This window comes from Nyctereutes procyonoides, unplaced genomic scaffold, assembly GCF_905146905.1.
Source record: "Nyctereutes procyonoides isolate TBG_1078 unplaced genomic scaffold, NYPRO_anot_genome, whole genome shotgun sequence".
In the NCBI taxonomy this organism is placed as follows: Eukaryota; Metazoa; Chordata; class Mammalia; order Carnivora; family Canidae; genus Nyctereutes; species Nyctereutes procyonoides.
Window position 1 is genome coordinate 21,982,923 of NW_026575082.1, and position 19,589 is coordinate 22,002,511.

Consider the following 19,589-nt stretch of genomic DNA (forward strand, 5'->3'; position numbering starts at 1 on the left):
TGCCTCCCTTGCCTGATTTTAATTTTGTCCCTGGGTTGAATTATTGGCTGCAATTGTTCACATCCCATGTCAACCTTCCTGCTATTTTTTACCTGAGTAGAAAGTACTTTGCACCCCTGGACTTTGGGGTTGGCCATGTGAATTGCTTTGGCCAACATGAATGTTAGCAAACAGGATGTAAACAGGGCTTGAAATTGTTTGCCGGACTGGGTTTTCCTTCTTGATTTCTGGTGTCATCATGAATAGGGAATGTCTTAAGTAGCTACAGCCTCTGATACAGCCTCTGATACCTGAGCCCAGAAGATGTGGAACAAACTTGAACCCAATGTGCAGTTTGAATCCTGCAGGCTGTACAGTTTGAATCCTGCAGGCTAGATGAGTTGCCACCACCTACAGACCCATGATCTTATGAAATTACTACTGTTGTTTCAAACCAGTGAGGTTTGCAGGTAGGTTTACATGGCATTATTGCACAACTCCGAATAGTAGAGAGGGAAGAGTAGGAAATAGGCTTCTCTACCTCTCATACTTTTTTATAAATAATAACCCATTTCATTTATTTACAAACGTTCATTATATAATTATGATGTGATAGGCTCTGGAATTTCAGAGATGGATTAAAATGCTGGTCTTTGCTGTTCAGAAGTTTACTGTCAAGTATGAGAAAGACTGAATGAGTAGTGCTGAAAGCAAACCTGCGTTTGGTACAGCAGGCACAGAGTTAAGTATGTTATCAAACCTACCAGAGAGAAAATATTTAATGGAAGAGCTGATTATATTATGGAAATAAGCCCAGATGCTCACCTAGGCCACAGAAATAAAGGAGTTCAGATGGAGATTATGGCATTTCAGGGCACACATTACCTATATAGAGAGAAGCTCCTCAGCAACAGCTAATTATTATAGGCAAAAATGGAAACTCAGTGTTACCCTGTCTTCTAGCTTTCAAGAGGAATCTAGATTATTCTATTTAAAAAAAAAAACGTGTAATTTAAAAATAGTGGACATTAATTTAAGCTATTTTTGTCTACTGCATGGGCAAAAAGTCCCCAAAGAAGCACATACTCAGACCATGGGTCACATTTAAACCTTGTACTACCAGTTTGAGGCTGACCAATGGGTGGGAAGTTGGGAGACAGCCGGCTTGCACAGGGCACAGTGGGCCTGGCACAGGGGCCGGTGGGCTGAGATCCTGCCTCCAGCTCAGCTCTCCAAGCCAGCGCTCCCTGGCAACAGTGGTGCAACTGGGAGGAATGGGTGCTGTTTTCCTTTCCTATCTCTCTCTCTCTCTTTTTTCTTTTTTTAATTTGGTCAAAGCCACTAAAGGATGTGTTTCTTTCATCAGTTTTCATCTCTTAATAACAAAAAAGTTGTAATAGACATAATGAAAACATCTAAAGTCATATAAATGCACTTTCAATTACCTGTAATTTCAGAGGCTCTCCCTCTCCAATATGCCAGATAGCATGTTTCCTTTAACAACTATGCATGTTTCAGTCCAGGAATAATAACAATTCATAATATTTTTTGGAGGAAGGTAGATTATGCTCGTATATTTTCACTATTAAATTTGGGTGAGAGAGGAAAATGTATTTTTAAAATATAACACATGTACCTTTATATAAGAATCATCTAGCTTTGGTATTATTCATATAAATCTTAGAAAGGTAATTTTTTTTTTTTTGTCAAAATCTAAATTCCTATTTACAAACAATAGCACCAACAGTGGAAGGTGGCTTGGGGGCTGGGAGACTAAATGTCAAATTTAGCAGGACTGTGTAAGTGTTCTTCATTTATAAATAATACACCACAATATGGTAACATGATATTTATCTAGCATTGCAGAGAAATTTGGTATTCTAGGAATGCAAATGTTTTTGATAGCTGGAGGTTACAACTTCAAGTGCCCCCAAGGAAGATGATGAGAAGCTATCTAAGATCTACTACATAATTTATCTGCCTTCTTAAACAGACTAGACTAAAGTAAACAGACAAGTAAAGCAAAACCCTGGATTCTTTACGTTGTCCTCATGAATAGCACATGATGCTGTAGCACAAGGCTGCCTTCTATGGCTCCGTAGGAAATGGGGTTGCGGACCCACATGTGAAATGGCCTTTGATCTAGTCTGTGGCCTGGTGGTTCTCCTGGATCAGAGTCACCCATGGGAACACAGATTGGTGGGCTCCTTCCTCTACAGTTTCTTTTTCAGTAGGTTTGGGCTGGAGAACAAGATTTTGAATTTGTAACATATTCCCAGGTGACGCTGCCATTGCTGGTCCAGAAATCACATTTTAATCACCACTGGCTATTGGCCTTTTCCCCTTCCTTCCTCCCATCTTTTCTTCCTCCTTTCCTCCCTCCATTTCTCCTTTTCCCCTTCCTCCCTCCTCTTTCCTCTCTCCCTCCTACCCTCTTTTCCTCCCTTCCTTCCTCTCTCCTTTCCTTCCTCCCTCCCTCCTTAATCCCTTCCTCCCTCCTTCCTTCTTCCTTCCTTTCCTCCCTTTCTCCCTCCCCTCCCTCCTTCCTTCCTTCCCTCTCTCCTTCCTTCCTTCCTTCCTTCCTTCCTTCCTTCCTTCCTTCCTTCCCTCCCTCTCTTCTTCCTTCCTTCTGCCTTTTATTAAGTAGATTTCCTAATTTCCACTCCTTCACCTATGATTTATCCATGCATTCCATGTTTCTTACTTATAAAACACTTGCAGAAAAACCTAAGTCTCCTCTTCTTATTTTCAGACAATGATTGTGCCTCTAGGCTTTGCCCTTTATTTGCAGCAATCACACAGTACGGGATGCAGAACCACCATTGAGGGTTCTGATCCTTAGTGATTCTGTCTTTAATGTTTGGACTTAACAGAACTCAGGACATCAAGGCATCAGTTATCATCAAGTACGGACAATTCCACAGACCTTTCTGACCCGCTTAAGTCCTTTCTCAGGCTTCCACAATATTACTCTCATCTTGAGAAGGCAAATATGTTTTTTTTTCAATAATCCACATTACCAAGGAAGCACCCCTGCTGCCATCAATGTCCCCCTTCCTTGTATAAAGTGAGATGGAAAATGGTATTCACCAGAATAAGGTTTTTAAGCCCAGGCTTGCTGTCAAACTTTAATATTCTCTAACCATAACAACATAGTCTTCCAAAAAAAAAAAAATTACCAGTAACAACATAGAGGAAGTCTCCTGTTTCTCTGAATGTTAAAAAAAAAAAAAAAAGAATAAATGAGAAACATTCATTCTTCTCTCAAAGACTTGACATTTTAACTGCAAATATATATGGGTCCTGTGTAAGTGACACAAAAATTACCTTCACACATCAATTAAAAGCTCATAATGAGGGTGCCTGGGTGGCTCAGATGGTCAAGTATCTGGCTCTTGGTTTCAGCTCAGGTCATGATCTCAGGGTCGAGAAATCGAGCCCCATGTCAGGCTCCGCACTGGGCATGGAGTCTGCTAAAGGTTCTTTCTCTCCTTCACCCTTCACCCCTCCTCCTCTCGAAAAAGAAGATCATAATGATACAAACAGCAATCACAGTCATTGTTATTATTTGTATAACGAAATTCTACCTGCCGTTTCCAAGTGTGTCATTAAATACCAGATTTTGCATCCATACGTTACCTTGTATGTCTATTAGCGAACAATCACAGTGCCTACATGGACATAATTAAGTATGCATAATTATCATAGCAGATAGGATGAAAAATCAAAGGCAAAAGTCCCCAACAATTCTAGATAAATAAAATTTATATGGCACCAAAATAGTCACATCATTGAGATCCTAAGGAGATAGGCAGCAGAAATGGTGGCATTTTTATTCCCTGCCAAACATTCAGATTTTGGAAGTATCAATTTATATGAGTATTTTTATCAATTTAGTCGGTTGCCTATAAAATGTACAACAGCATTTCTATCCTGTGAATTACTACAAAAGATAAATCAAATTTAAAAAATCTACACAGTAGAAGATATAAGCAAAACAAAACAAAACAAAACAATCCACCAAGATGGTATTAAAATGAAAGTCAGAAGTATAAAATAAGACAGAGGGGATAATCACAAGAGCAATATTAATTTGAATGCTTACTCTGTGCCAGGAATTCTACTATGTTTTAAATCTACCATCTAAGTCTTCATAAAATTTCGTAATATAGTCAGCAAACAGTGCCAATATTCAAATTTAGACTGTATTTGTTCCAAATATCTCATGAGAATAATTTAAATTGCGTGTGAAAATAAATATGAATAAGTGAAACCCTCCTTGGAAAAGGCAAAATATTTCAAACTGAGTAGATAGGAACAAACACAGGAGACACCCACATGACATTAAAAGACACACTTAAAAGAGCTCTACATACCAAACAGGATAGGATTAAGACATATAAAAGACATTAGAAATGAAATGGAGTATTAATAGACATAATGTAGAATTAGAAGACTACGTAGTTTCAAGACTGTAATAAACTTGAATAGTAAAACTGAATTTAAAAAGGAAACCAAAAAAAGTTCGTATTTAAAACTCCTTGTGCGCATAAAGCAAAACTCCTATGTACCGGTAAACTTAATTTCACAGGATATTAGTGTTTTCATATCTGCATAGTGGCAAAATCCTACAGTCAGTAAAAAATTGTGAAAATCAGAACAAACAGTATAAACCTATGTAGAGCATTAGAACACTAGAATATTAATAGTAGCTACCTTTGGATAATAAAGTAATGTGATTTTTTTTTGTCTGCTACTTTATGTTTTTTTAAAGATTTTATTTATTTGAGAGAGAGAGAGAGACAGTGAGCATGAGCAGGGGGAGGAGCAGAGGGAGAGGGAGGAGCAGGCTCCCCACCAAGCAGGGAGCCCAATGCAGGCTCCATCCCACGACCCTGGGATCATGACCTAAGCCAGAGGCAGAGGCTTAACTGATTGAGTCACCAGGTGCCCCTACTACTCTATTGTTTCAAATGTACCTGTGATTAATGCATATATGTGTCTTTTACAATGACAAAACAGATATTACTTTAAAAGAAAGCAAATATAAATGTATACACATGTTCACATGTATGTGTGCATGAGTGTGTATGCATATGTACATGTATACCTATATGTTAAAGCATATTTTAAAACTCTAATACTGCAGTGGTCATTTATTCCTGGATTTTGTGTTTCATGAGGATGGTTAATGTCTTTTTTAAATATTAAAGAAATATCTAAAATAATCTAGATGCTTCCTTCTTATAAACCGTTTTGAATCTCATCTATAAATATTAATTTGTGTTCCTTATTATCCTTCCAGTTTGTGAAAGCTATTGTGGGGAATTAATACTAATACATTTGCCCACTAGATACATAAAGAAATCCTGTACTTTTTTTTTTTGTCCTAAAATTACCTTCAAGCTTCAAGAGAGTTCTCTTAAACATAATATTCTTGAATTTGTTGAACATGTCCCTGCTCCACTTACTAATATCCTTCATGGACATGAATCTGATTGTGTCTCTTGTTACCCATCATTTTTCTGAACTGAAAATTTCTCATCCGGTCTTATTATTTCAATCCTTTGATCATTTCCATTAACCTTTCAGGCTGTTCTAACTGTTTTATGGCCTTAATGGAATGCACAGAATCAAACTATAAACTCTACTCCAAGTATAAAAACATTATTATTTCTGTCCAAAGACTTAGCAAAATTACATAATACGGTCTTTTCAATTTTATCATGGTTACCTCTGGCATTTGGTTGACCTTAAGAATGGCCTACACTGGACAGTCTTCAAGAAATAGTTGACATAGAGATTCAGATACTTTTTTTTTTTTTCTAAACACAAGTAATAGGGAGAGGGTGATCTCTTTTGTCAACATAGTTTGGATTATACTTCCCCAAATACCTTACCTTGTACCTTCCACACCTGAAATTCACCCACTATCATCTGGCCTATTGACACAGCATTAGAAATGTTCTTGCAGGGCCCATCCATCTCACGAGTTTTGAACCCTTTCTGCAAACTTCCAGATCTGTCTCAGTACAGGCGCACAGCCTACCTTCCTCCTCAGGCGCACATTCTTCCAGTTGCTATAACTGCAGATATGGTGGATAAAGTTTTACTCCACTTTTGGCTCAGTCCAACCTCAAACTCTTGATACTAGTCCTGTATACCGGAGGGCAGTTTTAAGAACCTGAGCAAGTGCTACAGATGAGAAGATCATGTTCACCTGGATGCTACCAATTCCCACCTGGGCTTCCCCTCCTGTTCCCTAGCTTGACAATTCTTCCTTATGACTAAGCTCTTCCTTCATATTGCAATTTTAATAACAGGTCTGTGTCTTTGAAAGTGGCCTGCTCAACCTACTTTTGTTTGTTTGGTTTGGTTTTTAAATAGAATGCTTTGCCTTGGGCAGCCCGGGTGGCTCAGTGGGTTAGCGCCTGCCTTAGGCCCAGGGCATGATCCTGGAGACCCGGGGTCGAGTCCCACGTCAGGCTCCCTGCATGGAGCCTGCTTCTCCTTCTGCCTGTGTCTCTGCCTCTCTGTGTATCTCTCATGAATAAGGAAATAAAATCTTAAAAAAAAAAAAAAAAAGAATGCTTTGCCTTACTCTTGCTTCCTTTGCTAACTGCCAGGTCAGCTTCCTTCTCCAAGAGCAGCGGTTGAGAATCACCTGGAAGCGTTATCAAGCTATAGCTTCCTGGCTCCAACCCTAGAGATTCTGATTCACTAGGCCAGGGCAAGGCCAACAAATCTGCATTTCTAACAGACTCACAAATGATGCCAATCCTGCAGGTGGGCCTGGAGACCACACTTTCAGAATCACACAACTTCCATGATTTCCATTAGTTTTTTGTTTGCCAGAGGCTTCACTTTATGATCCACCCACCCAGCCAGCTCCTCTGGGTTCTCTTGATGGGCTTTCCTACATCTAAGGACTCTATTCCTTCCTCTGACATCTGTATGAGGAAGGTAAACAATGCCAATTCTAATTCCGTTCCTGAAACGACAATGGTGATGATGATGATGCCGACAATGACAGTAAGCCTCAATTTCCTCATCTTCAAGGTGGAGATAAAAATAGTACCTCCCTTATAGATTTCTGAAACTATAAATAATGGGAAAACACAGCACTTTGCATAATTCCTGGCACATCCTGGGTGCCCAATAAATGTGGGTTATAAGGCCATCAATGCAGTGATAAGGGCAGCATATCATTAATTCAACAGACTGACTGATTAGTTTGGGGGGAACATAATAGTGAGCAAAACAGATAAGCATCCTGCCCTGGTGGAGACAGACACAGATAATAACAGGTTACAATAAGTACTATCAGGAAAAAAAAAAAGAAAAAAGAAAAAAGAGAGCAGAGTAACTGGGAGAGGCTGATTTAATCAGAATGGACATGGCAAAGGCCATAGAAAGGTGGGATTCATAATTCGGTCTAAGTGAGGAGCAGCCACATGAAGGGCTGGAGGAAGAGAATCCCAGACATGGGGAACTGCCCAAACAAATGATTTGAGACTGGAAATTGTTTGATTTATCCAATGAAAAGGCAGCAGACTGCATCCATGGAACCCAATAAAGAGAAATAGAATGTGCTTAAATTAGAAAAGAAGTAAACACAAGCTGAAGCCCACAGAGGTTGTTAAATGTGTTCAGGTTTTAGTTTGGTCTAAGAAAAACAAAAAGACTTTGAGGGTTTTAATTTCTAAGAAGGGGCATCCTACATTCTGACTAGCGTGTTAACAAGATCATTCTGGGTAAGAATGGGTTGCAGGGAGGCTACATTGGAAAAGAGACAGGAGGTTCTAGGTCTGATCTAAGTAGCAGGTGAGAGTAGCTGGATTTGGGGTGAGGGAAGTCAGGATGGGGAGGACTGGGTAAATTATTTTCCAGAAATACATTCTGGAAATAAATAAATAAATAAATAAATACATACATACATACATACATACATACATACATACATACATTCTGGAGGTTCAACTGTCACAGATTTAATGCAAGGTATAAGGAAAAGAGGGCTCAAAGATAATGCCTGGGTTTGAAATATTGCAACACTGAGGCTATATTCATTAAATCAAACTTTCTTTGCTTATTTTAACAGGTTTAGTATGCATTGTATATGTGAATGATAAATATTCCTTCTTATCCAAAGCTAATTTAATTGTGAATACTTATTTTCTGGGTGATTTTCCTAATAACTTACAAAGTTGGCATTTTTCATAGTCTTTGGTAATGTGTAAATAATGGTGGTACACTTCTTGAGCTCCCTCCAGAAAGCTTGCAATATTCTTAGCTAAAATTATTTTTTTAAATAATACTAGCTAATATTTATTTAATAGTTCCTATATACCAGACCCTGATTCACACCCAAATCACTTGAGTATAGCCCACCCAAGCCAGCAAAATTCACTCATCTTCTCTCACTAATATCACTCGAATTCCCACTTCCACAGCTTGGGTTCAGCAGTCCTGTATGTTATGATAACTTGTACTGCCTGGCTTCCATTCCATGGTTCTCAGCACTACCTCTAGTATGTTTCTTTATCCCAGTTTCTTTCTCTTTGAGCTTCTCTGAAACAGCAGGAGACGGCAAGAACCGCGCAATTTACAACACAAGATCTGAACGAGACTTCCAGAGTTTGAGTAATCAAGGAGAACGCATGTTAATGTGCAGACACCTGTTAATAGTAGTAATGATGACAATGCCATTTACCAAGTGTCTGCTCTGTTCCAGGCACTGTCCTGGAGCTGCAGTGAATATGCACCATTTTGCTTATTCTAATCTCTGTAATGACTCTGCAGGCCACACATCACCAGCCCATTGCACCATGTTAGAGATGGAGTGATGTGTTCATACCCACTCCCCAGTGGCACCCTCAAGCCTAAATCAGAACAGACTGGAGGAGCAGAAAGGGGAAGAAGATGGTAGGTAGAAGGGGGAAGTGTGGATGGAAGGAAAGATGAGAGTCACAATCACACAAATGGTTCTGCTTTTAGGGGAGGTACTATAAATTGTCTGCACAATGTTCAGCCAAAAAAGAAGAAAAACAAGCAGTTTGCAGTGGAAGTAAAAAATGAGAACTAACTTATTCCTCTGTTTACATGGAAGAGAGTGAAGAGGTAGTGAGGAGAAAAACTCACTCACTGATATCTTCTTATGAGGCCAGAATTTCACTTATTATTATTTTATTATTGTTTTAAAAGCCAAACAAGGAAAATGCCCCTGCTGTGACTTTCCCTTCCTACATATATCTACATAATGACCCCGTGTCATCTTAATTCCCTAGGTATTTTGCGAGCTGAATTATCATTCCCAAGGAGAAACAGTATTACGTGCACAATCCCCACATCTATCTGGTTAACCATCCTTTAAAAATCGCACACACACACACTTCTCAATCCCTTAGCTCATTTGAAATTTCTTTTGTTTTCATGCACTGTAAATTGGTGATAAAGTGTTATTACTGAGCATTTGGCAGTTGGATTCGCTAACTACTTTTTGAATGTCAGTAAGAATATACCAAGGGAAAATTGAATTATATAATGTAATCACTTGGGCTAATTATTTTCTTTGCTGGTCCTCTAAAGAAGCAGTAGATGCAAACTCACAAACATCGCATTTATTTTTCTTAGCAGGAGAGAAGCACTGGGCTGTGATTAAGGTGGCATCGTGTTGCTTCTTACAGAATGTGTAATGGTTCTGAACTGCAAGAACCAAAAACAAAACAAAACAAAACAAAACAACAACAACAACAACAAAAACAGGTACACCTGCAATTGTAGTAAAAATCCACTTTTAATTGGGTAAGAAGATTCCATAGGAATGTATACAGTAAGTGTCCATTACATATAAGCCAAAGTGGTAGAGCTTTACTGCTGATAGCAGGAAATTCTTCACCTGAAGCTCTCTTTCAGTCTCCAAATATAAAGGGAAAAAAGTTTTCAACCTTAGAACCTTTTCTAATTGCACATAGCATTTCCCAAACATGAGCAGAGATTCTGAGAAGTCATGTAGTATGTACCTGTTTAATTTAACTTTGTTTCATCCAGAACTTTCCAAATGCAGGTAATGACAGATGATTATTCATTTTGTCTTGTTTTGTTTTTTCGTTTTCTTTAGGAATACCCGTAAAATGCATACAACTTGGGGAATGCGGGCGAACAAAAATGTTTAGCCTTCATCTTTACTAGATGTCTCACTTGATTGTACAGTTCCTGCATCTTTAACTTTGTCCATTTTATTCACACCAAACTTATACCCAAAATGTATTTTGCAAGGAATATTGCTATTGCTATTTAGAGTAGCACAATTCCTATTACCATTGCATACATAGCAACAGCTTTTCTGAACAAGAATATGGGTAAAATGAGAAAGAACACTTGGAGTCTGAGGATTGTTTATAAAGATTTTTTTTTTTTTTTTTTGGTCACAAAAAGGACTTAATGAGACTTTTTTTTTTTCACATACTGAAATTCAACATTCAGGATTTAAATCCAAATTCAATTCTGAGAGGAAAAAGCGGACATTTCCTACACATTTCTTAAATGCTTAATTAATGCCAACTAGTATGCAAGACACATATGACTAAGATACAAACCCCTCCCCCTTGAGAAACTGCCTAACCAACATGTTAAATGTTAATCGTGGAATTAGCAAGAAATTATGGAAGCACAAGAAAGGAGGAGGGGCTGCCTCATGGGTGCACATAATGTCAGATGCAATGATCAAAAAGCACTGTGCTTATGTGACACAGCATCAGTTTAAAACAACAACAGAGCACATATAAAAGATCAGTCGTTGGGAACTCAAATGTTTTTGCCTGGATAGCCAGTGACCTCACATTGCCCTCAGTACTTCCTCTGTGTGCATTCCACTTATCTTATTCCTATGAAAGTGGTATATCTCATCCCACACACATATGCCCATAAAAAGCCATTACAACTCAATAACAAAAAGACAAAAAACCCAATTTAAAATGGGCAAAGGCTCTGAAAAGACATTTCTTTAGGAAAAGATATACAAATGGTGAATAAATCCATGAAAAGAATCTCAGCATCATTAGTCATTAGGGAAATGCAAATCAGGCCCACAATGAGATACCACTTCATACCCACGAGGCTAGTTAGAATTAAAAAAAAATTACCTAATAACAAATATCAATGACGATATAAAGAAACAGAAATACTCAAGCATTGCTGGTAGGAATGTAAAATGGTATAGTCTCTCTGGACAACATCTGTTAATTCCTCAAATAATTGAACATAGAGTTACCATATGATTCAGTGGTTCCACTCCTAGGTATATACTCAAGATAACTGAAAACATAGGTCCACACAAAACCTTGTGCATAAATTTTTATACATAAAAAATTTTTATAGATAATTATTAACAATAGACAAAAATAGGGGGATTCCTGGGTGGCTCGGTGGTTTAGCGCCTGCCTTCGTCCCAGGGCATGATCCTGGAGTCCCGAGATGGAGTCCTGGGATCGAGTCCCACATCGGGCTCCCCGCATGAAGCCTGCATCTCTCTGCCTGTGTCTCTGCCTCTCTCTCTCCATGTCTCTCATGAATAAATAAATAAACTCTTTTTTTAAAAAAATAGACAAAAGTAGAGACAATCCTATGCCCATCAACTAATGAATAAATAAAATGTGGCATATCTTTACAATGGAATATGATCTGGCTATAAGAAGAAATGAACTACTGATATAAAGTATAGTAAGAATGAACCCTGAAAACATTATACTGAGCTAAAGAAACCAGTCACAAAACACAACATACTCTATGATTCCATTTTTGTAAAGTGTCCATAATAGAGAAATCTACAGAGACAGAAAGTAGACAGGTAGCTGCTCAGGGCTGTTGTACGGTAGAGGGAAAAGAGAGAATAAGAAGATGAGGGAATGATAGTTAAAGGGCACAAGGTTTCTTTCGAGGTGATGAAAGTGCTCTAAAATTCAATGTGGTCAGATATGCTTGCAAACATCTGTGATTGCACCGAAACCAGTCAATTGTAACAATTTAAATGTGAAGTTGACCTGTATGTGAATTATAGTGAATGGTATCTCAAAGCTATTTTATAGCATTAGGCAAGAAACTCATTGCATTTTCAATACACAGAGGTTGAATAAGTGATAAATAAATCAACAAATGTATATTTAGAACTCCAAATGCTTTACTTGAATAGAATCTGCCATTTAAAGACATGTTTTCAAGTGGGTGATTTTTGCCCTTAGGCACACTGCCACAGTGGTGGAAGGAGCCTTGGTCTTATGGTCCAAATTTCAGGAGTATGAATACAAGTATGCTCTGGTGGTTTCAAATATACTAGGTCATATTAAAGATAAGTCCACACCCTACCATGTAAAACAATCACTAAAATGATCATATCTAGATATATTAAATAATAAGTCAGAAATAAAAGTCCTTAGAAAGCATAGGAAGAAATGTCATGCTTTGCTCCCTAGCCTTTCAAAATTAGCAAGCACAACGGATGCTAGCTCTTGCTAACTTTAATTAAAACACTCCTCTCCTATAATTTAGTTTGAATCCTGTAACAGTCAAACTCCTTCTGGGATAATGTGTGCTTCTGGTACTTCAGGACAACTTTGGCATAGAACGCCCTTTTGGGCAACTTTCCACAACTGTCAGCAGTTCTCCTCCTTCTAAACCACAGATGGTCAATTCACCTTGCTGAGACTGTTAGGGCTAATTAAAATCATAGCCTTAGATTGCCTTTTTAATGCTCTGAATTAGTGCAGAGCCTCTGCTTTTCCCTCTTGAGCCTCTACTTCCTTCCTCATCTTTCTGAGAAAGAAGAGGACAAAATCAGATCCAAAGCCTTCTCAAGATAAATGCAAAAAAAAAAAAAAAAAAACAAAAACTGTTCAAATTGTTTTCTCTAATGAAAGAAGAAAGGAGACTCAAGATCAACATAGTAGGCCTTTAAATAAATATCTGTGTAATGAGTAAATAAATCCTGTCACAAATTCAACTAGCATTTACACAGACAGTAGAACTGCAATTGTCATACCAAATTATTTTACTCTAATAGCATGAACATACCACCTTTCTTCTTCTGATACATATGTGCATTCAATAGAATCTCCTAAACATCATTTGGTACAGAATTTCTGCATACTCATACAAAGGCTGTGATTTCAGGTGAAAAAGTAATTATAATAAGAAATCACCACAGTTATAGGAAGGAACAGCAAATAGACAATCTTGATTTTTAAAATTTAATTCCGTCTTATGCATTTTTTATCATATACTTGGTATCATATCCCCACATAAAAAAAAAAACAAAAAACAAAAAAACAAAACTCTTAACTGATTTTATTATGATCCATTTGGTAATTACCCTGTGAAAGATAATCAATATAAACTTACCCAAGGCATTGCTTTTAGGTAATGACCATTAAATGCGTGTGGGTGAGGAGGTTACTGCTTATAAAGGCCAATTATAGATAGACATGAAAATTAGGGACTGCTACTTGGGGAGAAGCAGCGATGTAGTAAGTTTAGGAGAACTCCATTCAAACAAAGAAGTATATATCATAATAGATGTGTTAAATATTATCTTTATTATCATATTTTATGATAACTATTTTCCATTCATAGCTAAGAACCTAAGTCAAAAACTCAACATGGGTGATCCAATGGCAAATTTATAAAGGAGGCAACCAAACACCTTAATGGAGGTGGATGTGCCAGTTACTCTCCAAACACATGGATGGGTCAGTTCCCTACTCGATCAGTTATACATGCTCAGAAAGTAGCAACACATCAAGTATGTTTCAGGAAAAAATAATTAAAAAATAAAACATATATAAAAAATAAAAGGACACAAAACCATATCGGTTTTTAATTATATTTCCTTCCATTACTAGACACATCTGAGAGTTGATGGAATGTGAACATCTGCATGCTTGTTGTAGTAAATTGAATTCATAGAGCATATCTAAGAATTGAATTAAAAAAAAACAAAAAGATTTTCTTCAGTTAATGATATATTTATTATTAAAGTTGTGATAGATCATTTAAAATTATAGGCTCTAAAATGTTAGTACCTCATACTTATAAATTACTAAATAAAAAGATGATGATGTTAAAGAAAAAAATAAACAAGGGGACATTCAGATCTTGGAACTACATATAACCTAGTACATAAACAGAGAAATGGCTTTTGATTCATTGCTCTTATAAGAACGACATTTTTTTCACACTCTTGGAAATTTGAGATTGTCATTACCAACAATATGTAAGAAATGTTGGTAATATACTTCTTTGTTGTGGCTTATGCCTCTATAAAAGTAATCAAGCATCTTTTCAACAGTATAATACACAGTAGAGTTCCTCTTTCTGTGGAAATACTCATCTGCTCCAGCTGCTCTAACAAAATATCACCACAGATTCGGTGGCTTAGACCCCATCAACTCATTTTCTCACAGTTCTGGAGTCTGAAGTTTCAGATAAAGGTGGCAGCAGGGTTGATTTCTGGTGTGACATCTCTCCTTGGCTTGGAGATGGTGCCTTTCTCTCTGTCCCTACATACTCCATTTTCTATGTGTTTGTGCTGAGAGAGAAAAATGCTCTGATGCCTCTTCCTCTTCTTAAAAAGATGCCATTCCTATTAGCTTAGGGCCTCATTCTTAGGATTTCATTTAATTTTAATTACCTCCTTAATTAAAGGTCCTATCTCCAAATAGTCACATTGATGATTAAGGCTTCAACATGTGAATTTGGGGGGAAACAATTCGGTCCATAACAAGGTTCTACAAAAACACAAGTCTCCATAAAAAGCTTATAAAATATTTCGATAGAAAGCTAGATAATTTATATGCAATGCACATACAACTGTATTTTTTACGTTTAAAACACAGATGAGCCAGAGAACAAGCCAAGGCTTTGAGTGACCAAGATGAAAAGATGTGGTATCTGTTTTTTCTCACAATCTAGCTGGGCCAAAAGATGGATAGCAGATTATAAGGACCCGGAGGAAGCTTAAAAAATATAAAATGCTTTACAAATTTGACGCCATCCTTGTGCCACAAACCTAATATTTTTCTGTTTTTCTTGAGATTACTGACAAATTTTGTTTCTCTGTGTTATTAGAACATCATTATATAATTCTTCTAGGACTCATGAGAATTATGTGGGGACCAGTTGTTGTTTTGTACATGTTACAGGTGAGTAAAACTGGGTATGGAGAGGGTACACAGGATGTTTTAATATTTATAGCATTTTGTTGTTTCATTCTTGCTTAATTTTTACAACTCTGCTTTAGGCTTCTGCTGAGGTCTAGAAGAACATCTTATATTTCTTTACTTCCCACAGCACCCAAAGCCATGCCTCCTATTCTGGAAGCCTTCTCTACCAAATTTCACACCTAAGCAATCATCAAGCATCAAGCAGTATGCATTTCTGGGATGCCTATGAGGAAGTAATTATCATTCTTTACAAGTGAAGGGATTGAGGATTGGCGAGTTAAATAACTGGCCAAGATGAAACAGCTATAAGCCACAACCCCAAAACCAACCCATGTTTTTCCATTGCCCTTAAGAAGTCAATCGGAGAAGGACAAACATTATATGGTCTCATTCATTGGGGGGATATAAAAAAAATAGTGAAAGGGAATAAAGGGGAAAGGAGAGAAAATGAGTGGGAAATAGAGAGGGAGACAGAACATGAGAGACTCCTAACTCTGGGAAACGAACTAGGGGTGGTAGAAAGGGAGGTGGGCGGGGGGTGGGAGTGACTGGGTGACGGGCACTGAGGGGGGCCCTTGATGGGATGAGCACTGGGGGTTATGCTAAATGTTGGCAAATTGAACACCAATAAAAAATAAATTTATTTTTTAAAAAAGATAAAAATCTAACCACATTAGCAAACCATTCAGGATCTGTACCACTTTTCCAGTCCCCTACCAGACTCTCATTGGCCCCACACTCTTCAGTCACATCAGATCATATCCCCTTCCCTATTCCTTGCTTATTAAATATTTTGTTAAAGTATGCATTTCTGGGATGCCTGGGTGGCACTATGGTTGGGTGTCTGCCTTCAGCTCAGGGTGTGACCTCTGGTCTGGGGATGGAGTCCTGTATGGTCTCCCCCCGGGGAGCCTGCTTCTCCCTCCGCCTGTGTCTCTACTTCTCTTTCTGTGTCTCTCATGAAAAATAAATAAAATCTTTAAAAATTAAAATAAAATAAAATAAAATAAAATAAAGGATGCATTTCTGCATTGATTCAAACATCAGATCAATCTAGACCTAAGGCAGTAACTGCAAATCTCTTGAATGTTTATTAATAGTGATTATAATTCTTGTGCCAAAAAGCTGGTTATTTGGAAAGTAATAATGGATAGAATACCATTCTTTACTTCTTTTTTATAAAACAGAGTTCAAAAAAATAACCATAGCACTGGTGATTTAGACAGCATATAAGCTGGCAACAGTATTCAGAAAACCTCCCTCTGCAACCTCCTTTTCAGCACTTCTGCCACCACTTCTTTAGGTTCTGTCTTTTATGAGAGAGAGAGAGACTATCAACCCTTCATATCTTCACAGAGTCCACGTTAACATGCAAAATGGAGGGGGAAAAAAGGAACTTACTCTAAATTGATTAGGGCAATTGATTTTTGAATTTGTAATTACATTACAAGCCCATTGAAGCCAGACTTCAAACTTTTTGTAGCTTTCCCAGAACCTAGAGTAATACATGTACTCAAAATAATCCACCAGTACTGTATTATTGAATATTCTAATAGATCAGAAACATCAACATAAATGGCTATTATTAAGAACACATCTATTACTAATTTAAATTTCACATACCTTGACAAGTTGTCCTTAATTTTGTCTATTACGGATTTCCCAAAGAAGTTTAATTATTATGGAACTTTCAATATTCATTTTATAGTGTAAATGCTTTAAACGATATTTAATGTTTATTAACTCAGAAACTCTTGAGGAAGACCACAGAATTTCTCTTGTTGTATATAAAATGATATCATACTTGAAAAGTCCATTAGTTCATGCAGGTTCACATTCAAAGCCAGTTCAAGTACAAAAAAGGACCATTGACTTGAAAGGCAAAACAAAAGTCTGATAAAATGCATGATTAAAGCTTGTAAGCACAACTTGGGATTTCTTGTGGGATTTTTATCTTATGAAGAATTTACACTATGGTAAAATTCTTAAAGCTAATGAAACCTATTTGAATAACACTGCTAATGAAGCTCTTTGCATCTTTTATTTTAAAAAAGTAATGTTATATTTTCCATATAAACTCAGCCCTGCAAGTTGAGCTCAACTCTATAACAGAATAGCCAAATACTATATCAAAGATTTTATTACATCAGGGGGATCCCTGGGTGGCTCAGGGGTTCAGTGCCTGCCTCCAGCCCAGGGTATGATCTTGGAGTCCCGGGATCAAGTCCCGCATTGGGCTCCCTGCGTGGAGCCTGCTTCTCCCTCTGCCTGTGTCTCTGCCTCTCTCTGTGTGTCTCTCATGAATAAATAAATAAAATCTTAAAAAAAGGATTTTAATATATAAACATTCATTTTAAAGCCTGAGTAGAATAGTTAAAACAGTATTATGATCATTTCCTGAATTAAATCATACTTTCTATAATAGTTATAGATCATACTAGGTCTGTGGAAGATCTTTAAAATGTATACCCAGTTACCAAGAGAATTTTTTTTAAAGATTTTATTTATTTATTCATGAAAGATACAGAGACAGAGAGAGGCAGAGGGAGACAGAGGGAGAGACAGGCTCCACGCAGGGAGCCCGATGCGGGACTCGATCCTGGGACTCCAGGATCACGCCCTGGGCCGAAGGCAGGCGCCAAACCACTGAAACACCCAGGGATCCCCCCAAGAGAATTTTTTAAAAGAAGACCCAAGATATAAACAGAACTCTACCTAGTTTTTTAAATTAATATTGCTTCTAATTTACACATTGAACATGTAATCTTCAATGAAATTTTTGGAAATAGAGTGATGCGTTTAGAATAAAAATGTGAGTCTAACAGCAACAAAGCCAGCATCCATAAAGAAAAATACTTGATGCCTTATAGAAAATGTAAAATAAAAATGAAAAACAGAAACATCAAAATGCATACAGACAGAGCCTACACAGCATAGTTACTATTCTTCCTACATTAAGAGTTCCTGCAAATCAATAAAATAAAGATGAATATTTTAATAAATGTATAAAGGTCAAAAAGATTGATGGCCAACTCACAAACTAGTACATGCAAATGTCCAGTAAAACCATGAAAAAGAAACCCAAATTTAATAAGGATGCAAATTAGAACAAAGAGACTACATTTTATAAAATTGTTAGGCAGGCAAATATTGGTAGGAATATATTCTTTTTAAATTCAATTATAAAAGAGAGAGAAGGAGAGAGCACAAGCAGAGTGGAGAGGCCAAGAGAGAGAGAGAGGGGGGCAGAGGGAGCTGCAGGCTCCCCACTGAGCAGGGAGCCCAAGGCAGGGCTGGATCCCAAGATTCTGGGATCATGACCTGAGCCGAAGGCAGACGTGTAACCTACTGAGCCATCCAAGGAATCTGAGAGAAATGTATTCTTTTGGAGATAGGCAATTCTTGCATTGCTGGTGTGAGTATGAACAATTCTGTGATACTTTTCCTTAGCATATAAGCAAATAAATAGCAAAGATACGGAATAATCATTTCAGTGCTATTGTTGTGTGTGTGTGTGTGTGTGTGTGTGTGTGTGTGTGTGTTTAACAGAACTTGGAAACAAGGCAGTGCTCAACAATAAAGAACTGGAGAACATACATATGTGCACGGGAACGCACAGAAGATGCTACAAATGTCAGTGTGTGCATATATGTATGCATGTACCTATATTTCTTTGTTGTTTATTCTCAGAAATCATAATTTATATACAATTGGCTTAGATATCAATGAAGCATCATGTGTCCAAATATTATGAATTAATTTGATATGAAGTTTGACCTCATATATTTGCGATTAGAAGTTTACTTATGATCGCTAAAAATTCCAGGTAATTCTATAATTGCATTTGCCTTATGATCAGTACTATACATTACAACATGATTTCTGTATAGCTAATCTGTGTTGCTGTACTTTGATAGAACAAATGTAAAAGTTCTTTGTTTCACTAGCAACTTCCATATAAAATGAGTATACTAAATTGCTGCCATTTTAAAGACAAGCTATTTTAGTTAGAATAATGCTACCTCTAAAACCAAAAAAAAAAAAAAAAATTAAAGTCCTTTGCCTATTCTTAGCTTAATATTTATGGTTTGATCAAAGAACAAACAACTCCATTGTCTCATCCATTACATATATTATTGCCCTATCTGAATATTAAAGCATTTTCTGAATAAACTTTAAAGCCAACAAGTAAAATGGATAGCATAGTAATATTATGGTAGAGGTTAGCAGATATAATCAGCACACCATACCTCTTCATTTCTGTAGAATAACTTTTAAAGAGACTATGATTTTTCCTGTACTCTTTACAAGGTAAAAAAAAAAAATATAAATATATATATATATATATATATATATATATATATATATATATATATTCCAGAAGGAAAAATCCTA

At 37.0% G+C, this 19,589-nt stretch overlaps 1 protein-coding gene across 1 annotated transcript in view; it reads right to left on the minus strand.

The window, feature by feature from the left end:
• Positions 1-19,589, minus strand: part of LOC129514498 (netrin receptor DCC) — a gene marked incomplete at its 5' end in the record, with an annotated part of 702,567 nt that overhangs the window by 542,490 nt on the left and 140,488 nt on the right. The window lies entirely within an intron of this gene.